Genomic DNA, 10,719 nt, shown 5'->3' on the forward strand with positions numbered 1-10,719 from the left:
ACAACTTTCACGGCACACACTACTGATATATAGCGAGTCTGATGCCGACGTGTGTAATTGGACAAAATGGAAAACAATGAAAGCAACAAGTACTTCATGATTTGCCGTTGTATTCGGCAGTGTTTCGAGTTGACTGCATCATTTAGGGTTCCAAACCGAAAAGAACGTTATAGCGAAACATTTTCAAGCTCATGTGAAATCTCTTACTGATTTTGATGATATATATCTCATGTGTACCAGTCGAACTGCCCTAGCTACAAAATGCCCCAGCAAATTTGGTCATTCATTCTAATTTGTTCAAATTTATTTATAATGATTGAATATATGCCGTAAATGCATAGTTTTTGTCAACTTATTATGATATTATGTTCTTCATATAAAAATTATTAGGAAGTAATATTTCTGATAAATGTTTCATTAGTAAACTCATAACTATGTATATACTTATATATGAAGAACATAATATCAAAGTTGACAAACTATGCATTTATGGCCTATATTTATTCATTTTAAATAAATTGGGGCATTTTGACTACCCCACTGGGGCAATTTGAACATTCGCTGGGTCATTTTGTAGCTGGGGCAATTCGACTGGCATTCGTACTTGATTTAATTATGTTAAAAATACCACTGACAGTAAGTTGTTACAGGGAATGATGGAGTATAAATGAATCTTGTGGGTATATTTTCCTTCTTCAGCCTAGCTTGGGGATTTCCATACCCCATGCGTGTATGTCTCTTTCATATGCGTCCGACTCGGAATGATCGGCGCATTTCTCCTGCCGGAATCTGTCATTTCACTTGGAAAACGGAAGAAATGGTGGTTCTTTCCCATGTTCGATGATGCCGTGCATCCCCAGGCAACAGAATACACCATCGTACCATTTACAGAAACGACAGAAACAACACGATTTGTACTACTGTAGCGCTTGGTCTTTGGCAATATGGCAGACTCCAGGCACATATGACGTCACGAGCGGAAAGGTCACGTGGGTTCCAGTGAAATATGCATAATGGCCGAAGCTGAGATTTACAGAAACTGTTTTTGCGATTAAAACATAATTATACATAATTCTTAATTGAAAATTTGGGAATATGTTTCTGATGACTTTATCTTTCACCCAGCAAATTATTGCAATTCACTCGTATTCTCCTTTAAGTGATCTAGCAAGGCCAGAGTTAGTTTCTACCAGATTGACAGAAAAGATGTTATCACAAAGTGAAAATATGCGCTGACCAATGTAGATATGTGCTTTGTTGATTTCCATGAAATCAAAGCCTAAGATAAGTGCATGGTGAAGGTACGAAAAGACATGAAATTTGTGATCAAAAGTGGCATTTGCCACTCTAACAGGCAGTGTAATTGTACCTAACACTGGATGAACTTCACCTCCTACTCCTGTCACATTCAAGAAATCTGTGGGCCCTAACTGCTCTTGCGAATAACCTGCTTTTTGAAGATAGCTAAGTTTTATACATGATATAGATGCTCCAGTATCTACCAATGCCTGAGTCTTTGCTGAGACTTGGTTGACACATGTCATCGTATCTCAACTGCGTCTTATTCGGTGCAGACCCGGGTTAGAAGTGGTCTTCAGCATCCCAAGCTTGTCTTATCCCTTGAAGGTCCGGGTTAGAATTGGTCTTCAGCAACCCAAGCTGGTCTTATCCCTTGAAGGTCCGGGTTAGAATTGGTCTTCAGCAACCCAAGCTGGTCTTATCCCTTGAAGGTCCGGGTTAGAATTCGTCTTCAGCATCCCAAGCTTGTATTATCCCTTTAAGGCCCGGGTTAGATTTGGTCTTCAGCATCCCAAGCTTGTATTATCCCTTGAAGGTCCGGGTTAGAATTGGTCTTCAGCATCCCAAACTTGTCTTACCTCGTGCAGATCCGGGTTAGAACTGGTATTAAGCAAGTCATGCTTGCCAACTACGTAGACCGATGCTTATGATGTCAATCACTGGATTGTCCGGTCCAGACTCGATTATTTACAGACTGCCGCCATATAGCTGGAATATTGCTGAGTGCGGCGTTAATCAAACAACCAACTCACAGTATCTGAACCACATTATTTTTCCTTCCACGCATCCATTTCTACAAGCCGTGATTTCCTCATTTTCAGGAACCTCGCTTCTCAGCGGGGCTCCTTTTTAATTTAAAAGGAATTATTTATTTCCGTCAACATTAAATACATTCACAGACTGAAAGTTAGTTTATCTAAGCCCTTGACACGAATTTCAACATCTTAGCGCACAACACAAGGTGAATACTCGAAAGATACACAAACCATCATATAGAGTCACACGACTTTAGCTGAACAAACAGCTCGTGACAAGAGTTGAGCATTTTCTCACTTGAAGATCAAGCAGGGATTTGCACCTATGCCAAGTGATGTCTAGCAACGATGTAATTCATTAATCAAATTCACCTGTAGTACAGCGCAACTTCATATCGAATATATAACTGGGAGTCTGTCTATAGGTAAACTGCAAAGAGACGAGAGTGAATGAGTATAGTTTTACACCGGTTTTAGCAATATTCCAGCAAAATTACGGCAGGGACACCAGAAATGGGCTTCACACATTGTACCCATGTGGGGAATCGAACATCATAATCAAATGTGTAAATTCAAAAGACAAGAGAATGTTCAACTGACGATGTTTTGGAGATACCAAAACGCATAAATATCCATTAAGAGCATCAGATATGGCATATTTTATCAAGGCATGTCAAATAATTTGTCAAAAATACCAGAATAGATAGTGTTGTCTCAATTTTATAACCGTAAAAAATGCTGGACATCCTTGATTCCCTATAACTTGTTTTGTGAAAACCACTTAAGTTCTTCAAACATGTGCCCGTGAAGATCCGGACTAGAATTGATCTTCAGGGGCCCATGCTACGACTAACGACTACGGGACTGGGCGGCCAGGCTCGCTGACATGGTTGACACATGTCATCGTATCCCAAGTGCGTAGATCGATGCTCATGATGTTGATCCTGGATTGTCTGGTCCAGACTCGATTATTTACAAACCAACCAACAAACTCCTTACATGAGTGAGCGGGCGAATTATTCGTTACGCTGCATCTGTAATACCCCCATTTGGCTGGGCCGCGGCATAATTGCGGAAGCAAAAATGGTCCCATCCGCAAATTGTACTAAAATATTCCCCCATCTTCCGTGGCTTTCCTCCAGGGAAGGCATTTATTACGCAAATGTTCCTCATCTTCCATAATGTTCCGGCAGGCCAACATCTTCCGCAAACATGCTTTTGAACATGTTCAAAAGCACGTTCACGGAAAAACATTCCGTCAGTGTTCTGCGGGGTCAAAGGTCAATCCGTAAGTATTCCGCCCTTTCCTCAAGTTGTTCGTATTCATTCCTTATATGAACGTACATACCGCAAGTCTTCCGCGAGTATTCCGCTAACCTTCCTTCCCTTTCTGTGCGATGTAATTCGGCAATGGATTAATTGTGTTCACGCACGGATGAAAATAGAATACTCACACACGGAAAGCACGGAATACACACAGAACACCGCGGAATAATTACGGACGTAACGAGGAACATGGAAGAATGTTCACGGAACGTTCACGGAACGATTACGGAATAGTCGCGGAACAATGAACGTTTGCGGAAGATTATAGCAAAGTACGGAATACTTGCGGAATTATTGCTCCTGGTATAAATACTGGCGAGGTTGACTGTCTGCCATTCATTTGCAAAACAACTCTGCTGCAAGTCACTATGCCAAGAGCCAAGAAGAAGGGTACCAAGAGAGGGAGGTCACCCCCACCAGAACCTTCACAAGCTCCAGAACCTGCTCCTGATGCACATGACACTGATGCAGAATTAGATGCTGCTGGTGTTGTTGAAACCGATGCCGCCACTGCCCCTAGCAAGAAGCCCAGAGTTTACAGTAAGCTGAAAGATGAAGAAGAAGAGGTCATGGTTGGGTTCATCAGGGGTAACGAATGTCTGTACAACAAGAAACTCCGATCCTGGAGTGACAAGCACCAGAAAGCGAAAGTATGTTCAGACCAGGCCGATGGGGGAAGACTGAAGATGAACTGAAGCAATGGTTCCACAGTGTCCGGACTCGATTGGGGAAATTGCAACGGTGGAAATCTGGACAAGCTGATATACAGATGTTTGAAAGAGACAGGTAGATTTATGACAGGTTCAGCTTCCTCTGCACACACATCGTAGAGGTGCAGAGGAGGAACGCTGTGTCCCTCAAAGCGAAGGTTGCTGCTGCAGGTGGGTCAGCAGTTAAACAGCCAACGCCCACCACCACCATCGTCTGTACAACGCCTGTGACACTGGTATCCACATCAACATTAACTCAGGGCAGCCGTGGGAAACACAAGTCTGGTGGATCCGATTCATGTATATCCAGCCTTGACTATACAGCTGATAGGATACTATCGTCAATGAAGCAGCTGGTGAAGCAGAGACAAGAGGTTCTGTCAACCGACCAGTCAGACAGGGTGACATTCATAAGCTGGTTGGGAGATATCCTAAAGAATCTGCCCAAACTTGTGTACCGGGACGCCGAGATAAAGATTCAGCAATTGATGAACGACTGTTTGGACAGAGCTGAAGTCACGGCTACCCCCTAGCCACCACCTCCTCAGCAAGCGCAGCAGCATCATCACATGCAGCAGCTTCAGCAGCAGCAGCAGTTTCAACAGCAACAGCTCCATCATCAACAGTCCCCTCATCAGCCACAGCTGTGAGATACACGTACAGGAGACATTATGTAATATAAATACGGTGTGGCACAGGACGAGGATTAATTGGTATCAATACTGCCGAACGAAAGGATGTGAACATCAATACACAGAGCATACTATACTACCTGATGATAGTTTAGAATTACATGCATAATTTTCTTAAAGATATAGAAAAAAATCATTTTGCTGTTTGTTCCAGTAATGTGTATGAACTTTTGATTGGTTTTGCTTGTTTTACAGAAAAGTTATAAATTATTATGATTACTATATTCCCGTTATTATAACTGTTTCATTATATTTTCAATGGCGATTCTAAGCTTTTGTCGGGTTGTATAAATTAAATTATCTCTTAGCCCTTAAAATATTGCTGGTGCGGCGTAAAACTAAACTCACTCACTCACTCACTCACTTAGCCCTTAAATGTGTTCACACCCTTTTGTCCGGTACTGAATTGTGATGTCTGTAGCATACACTTTTCCAACTACATCAAAACCTTTTTGTCATCAATACTGTCGAACAAAAGAAAGTGAACAACATTACACATTACATACAAAATTAAACTCTCTTTTATTGTGTTCACATTCTTTTGTCCGGCACTGAATGGTAATGATGTCCAGCTATCAACACATGAGTCACAAGCTTCAAAACCCGACATAACTGTAACTTGTAAGAAAAACATGACAATGGAAACATTTCAACAACATTTTAATGCAAGAATGAGTAAATGAGAAAACACGAATTCATATCGCAATAATTTACACTGACATAGCATACATAAAGAGTCCGCTGAGTGAGGTGATACTGCGTCAAGAGTCTAGAGTGCATATTATGACGGGAGTAGCGTCCATCCATCTCGGCACCATTACACTTGAGCCTGTCTGATGACATATGGTTGCCAAGCAACTTGTCCCACTTCACTGTTGAAGTAGAGTTTCAGATACTCCTGCTGTTTCTTGGCCTCTACAGTGTCTCTGTTGGGACCCATCACATTGGCCAAATCATGCATATTGGCCGTCTGACGCCACTGCCCAGGGATGATGTTGTGGTCATTGTCTTCTCTGTCTACAAGTGCATCCTGGTTGGCAGTGTATCTCGTCCTCATGATGTTGTGAAGGCAGACAGCAGCATCAACCATACTTCTCACGACATCTGGTCCTTGTTGCAGTGTAGATAGAAGGCATTGCCAGCGATTGGCCAACGACTCTGCGTGCTCTGGATATCCTGTAGTTGAACACCAATTCTTCCTCTGTAAGGCCTCGTCTGGAGTATGGATTCATGAGGTACTTTCTGAGGGCAAAAGCATCTTCCCCCAGAAGGAAGTATGGCGTGTCAGCGTCGTCGTATGGGAGTGGTTCAGGTCTGGGGAAGATAATGGTTTTGTCTTCGACGTATTCGTTAAGCTCCGAGGTGTTGAATATCTGGGCATCAGACATGTGACCCATCCCATCCAAATCTATCCACAGGAACCTGTAGTTGGCGTCTACCAATGCTAACAGAATGATGGAGAAGAAGCCCTTGTGGTATAGGCTTCCACTTGATGGTGGTTTTCGAATGGCGACGTGCTTCCCATCCAGGCCAGAAGCGTTTGGGCGTGTATGCCCTTCTCCCATGGTATGAGGTATGGTTCCATTTATCCTGGAACTCAGCCCAGCTGGGTGATCACCATTCCTGCTCTTGATCGAATCTGCGTATAGGCGGTGTGAAAATCCTTTGATCTTTGCCGACTTCATCCGCAGTAGGCTATAACGCAAGTATTCCGATGTTATTCCACATGTTTCCGCAATTCTTCCGAAGTTCTTACTTCTCAAACGGATTAGTGCCGTAGCTATTCCCCCAATGTTCCGTGGTTTTCGTTTGTGTTCCTCTAACACTCCGAAAGTCTTCCGTAGCATTCTGCACACATGCCTACTTGTTCCGCATCTCTTCGGGGCGGTGGGGTAGCCTAGTGGTTAAAGCGTTTGCTCGTCACGCCCAAGACCCGGGTTCGAATCCCCACATGGGTACAATGTGTGAAGCCCATTTCTGGTGTCCCCCGCCGTGATGTTGCTGGAATATTGCTAAAAGCGGCGTAAAACCAAACTCAGTCAGTCAGTCAGTCCGCATCTTTTCCGTGGGGTATTCTGCAATTAATCCTAGGTTCTACCGTAGTTTTGCCGCAGTTGTTCCGTATATTTCGTAAACGTTCGGAATGTATTCCAAAGGAGTATCAAATTACAATTTTCCGTAGGATTTTAATCAATTTTCCCTGCAAAAATGCCGAAGACTATCCGTAGACTCCATTCCGCACACATCCGCGACGATCCTTCCATTTCGCCACTCAGTGAAATGGGGGTATAAGTTTGCAGCTATTGGCAGTGAGCATGTCCTAAAAATGTTAGAGCCCATTGTGGTCCAGATTGGTGGTCGTGATGTCAATCATTGGATTGTCTGGTCCAAAAAGTAAAATTGAGTCAAAGAATTGAAATTGGAATATTGCTGAGTGCAGCGTAAAACTAAACTCACTCACTCACGCACTCTTGATACCTGCCTGTCAACAGTTCAAGTGTGTTTTGGGGCGGTGGGGTAGCCTAGTGGTTAAAGCGTTCGCTCGTCACGCCAAAGACTCGGGTTCGAATCCCCACATGGGTACATTGTGTGAAGCTCATTTCTGGTGTCCCCCGCCGTGATATTGCTGGAATATTGCTCAAAGCGGCGTAAAACCAAACTCACTCACTCACTCAAGTGTGTTTTGAGATATTTCATTCTGGGGGATCCAGAGCTAGAATTTGTCCTGTAATCTTTGACTAAATGAAAAGGGTTGTCAAAGCTCGGTCAAGTGCAAATAGGTTGATGGCGGGCCTTCGTACCTGGAGGGGTGGTGAGGTAGCTTAGTGGTTAAAGCGTTGGCTCGCCACGCCAAAGACTCGGGTTCAAATCCCAATTGGGTGCAATGTGTGAAGCCCATTTCTGGTGTCCCCCGTCGTTATATTGCTAGAATATTGATAAAAGTGGCGTAAAACCATACTCACTCACTCTTCGAATTCGTACCTGGAAGGCGTAGATGCTTGTTTTCAATATCGGTAAATGGAATCTGTGCTCCAAACTCACTGTTTCGACAGGCAGCAGTCAGGGGCGTAGCTACCATTACAAGAAAAGCCCAGGCTTACTCATAATTGTTGATAAAAAGGTTGGGCAAGCCCTCAATACTATCTAAATAAAGCTTTTGAACCTATCGGGCCCATGCTCACTTAACAGTCAATATTTCAGACACTATTCGACCGATTTTCATCAAATTTTGCATGCAACTCAGTAGTAGTATACACAATGGGGCTACAGGATTAGGGACTTCCCAAGGGCTCAATTTTTAAAAGAATTGAGCCCTTGGGGTGACCTGGTCCCGTAGCCCCATTGTGTATACTACTGTTTGCTTGTCACATCAAATACCCTGGTTCGATTCCCCAAATGGGTACAATGTGTGAAGCCCGTTTCTGGTGTACCCCGCCGTGATATTGCTGGAATATTGCTAACAGCGGCGTAAAACAAAACTCACTCAAGCTTGGTATAACTGCACCAAGTATACTCATCAATAAATAAAAGTGCACATTACATTTTTAAATATGCATCATCACCCATAACAATATATATAAAGATTTTAGCAAACTAAATTTATATGATGGCGGTCTGTAAACAATAGAGCCTTCATTCTATTATTCAGGGACAGACACCAAGATCATGGATCTACAACTGGGAGCGAGTCTGACCACCCGATCCCGCTTGTCGCCTTTGTTGCTGAAGGTCATTTCTAACCTGGATCTTCACGGGGTTTCCTCCATAGCTCAGTCTCCAAATGCTTCCAGGGGCGTAGTTACCATTATAAGAAAAAGCCCGGGCTTACACATGATTGTTGCTAAAAAGATTGGGCAAGTCCTCAATACTATCTAAATAAAGCTTTCGAACCTATCGGGCTTACACGAACAAAATGACTTGCTTCGCGCCTGAGCGCAGCGTTTAACACCAAAGCGACTACATACCAAAGTTTAGTAAACTACGGTTATAGCGACCTGAAAGGGACTACTAATTGTAATTCGTTATAACCGAAGTTCGTTGGACGCTTTTCGACCAAAAAATACAGCAGGTTGATGAAACCAAATAAAGTGACAGTTCGATATATCCATGTGTTCGTTTGAAACGTAGTTCACTGTATTAAAGGCCAAAGCGTCATTTCGATCTTTTTCCAAACGTTGCGTGGATACGGTATAAACAGCCTTGACAAATATCAAAGCAGGGATACCAGAAATAGGTTTCACATTGAGTGAGTGAGTTTAGATTTACGCCACTTTTAGCAACCTTCCAACAATATCACAGCAGGGGACACCAGAAATGGGCTTCACAAATTGTACCCATGTGGGGAATCGAACTCGGGTCTTCGGCGTGACGAGCGCTTTAACTGAAAAAGAAAGTAATGCCAGAAATGCTTGGAAAATGCTTTTTGGCAATTATTTGATAATGGTTGATATTTCAGATTCAAAACTCATATATAATCATTCATACTATCTCGATCTAATATGGCATATGAGTAATCACGGTGGACCATTGCCTAATCATAATGATTACTCGTAAAATATCGAAAACTTCCATGGTAGAAACACTTCAATGAAACAAACTATACTGTGACCCACCTGGGGGCAGACAGCGTTCATGTAACGCACGGGCAGTACATGTCAGGGACCGTCTCAAAATATCAAGTGTCAGTATCACTGCTGGTCGAGGACTCTAGCGGAATTACCACAGCTATCAAGTGCTTGGAGAGAGTGTTTTCAATCCTCAGTATGGATGATTTAGAGAAGAGGAAGTTGATTTTAGAGCATTATCGGACATCAGATCAGACGATTAATGGCGCACCAGGGGGCCCTCGGTGACAGGAGGTGGCTTAGTATTCGCAGACGGTATTCGTCCAGTCAAACTGAAATTTTCAACGCCAAAAGTACAGTCCGAAATTTTAACGTGGTGGGGTGGAGATTCTCGAGGGACATTTACTTCCATCACGTGGTATTTTTCATCGTTCCACAGGCCTGGTTTTTTCCACGCTACACTTCTAGAAAATGTTTATGGGCTAACAAATAATTCTCGCATGGACCACGACTTTCTAACTTCTTTGATCAGTAGTATGCCCCGCCGCATTGAAGCCTGCATTGCTGCCCATGGTGACTTGACAAAATACTAACTGTTCACCTGTCTTTGAATCTGGAGTTATGTTCTGCTAATATTCACATTTAATACGTGAGTAATGAGTGAAAAAATAAACAATGTTTAAATTCTCAATAATTTCTGGTTGTACTGTGTACAACAGGTGCAACTCGGCTGACATTAACGCCCTCCCGCGGACGGTATTCGTCCTCGATTTTGAGAACAGGGTCTTCAGCCTTTTACCACACTTCTGGGGTAATTCTCGCAAAAGAAGCTTACACAAGCTCTTTAACGTCTGAAAGCTTGAGTGTGGTATTATTGCGAGCAATAAAACTCTTACAGTTACCCCAGATGAGCTCGATGGAATTGAGCTCACAGTGCCGTACTGGTGTACGCAGAACTATGTTTTGCAGCTAGTTCGTCAGTGATGTACTGGATTGGCTTTTTGTGCTGCCGGATTGTTTCCATGATCTGGGGCTTTGTTTCTGATTGCCCGTAAGGCACGTTACAGGAAGTGAGAAAATCCTGCAACGGAGCCTGGAGATTGCTCATGGTGGGTGTGATGGTACCAGGGACACGCAGGTTATGGTAACTGGCGTTATCTAAAATGATAACGCTTGGTTCGTCCAGCTGCGGTAAAAGCTGATGTTCGAACCAATCCAAAAATACCTATGGTAATCACCATCAGATTTCTTGGCCTGAAAAACAAAGTCACAACCCCCAATCAGTCCCTTTGCTGTGGGTACCAGCATGCAAGATGATCAGGCGTCTACCTTTGCCTGATGGTAACACTGGTGCCTTAGAACAATCTAAAGG

This window comes from Haliotis rubra, unplaced genomic scaffold (genome assembly GCF_003918875.1).
Source record: "Haliotis rubra isolate DU_JTF1 unplaced genomic scaffold, ASM391887v1 Scf852, whole genome shotgun sequence".
Classification (NCBI taxonomy): Eukaryota; Metazoa; Mollusca; class Gastropoda; order Lepetellida; family Haliotidae; genus Haliotis; species Haliotis rubra.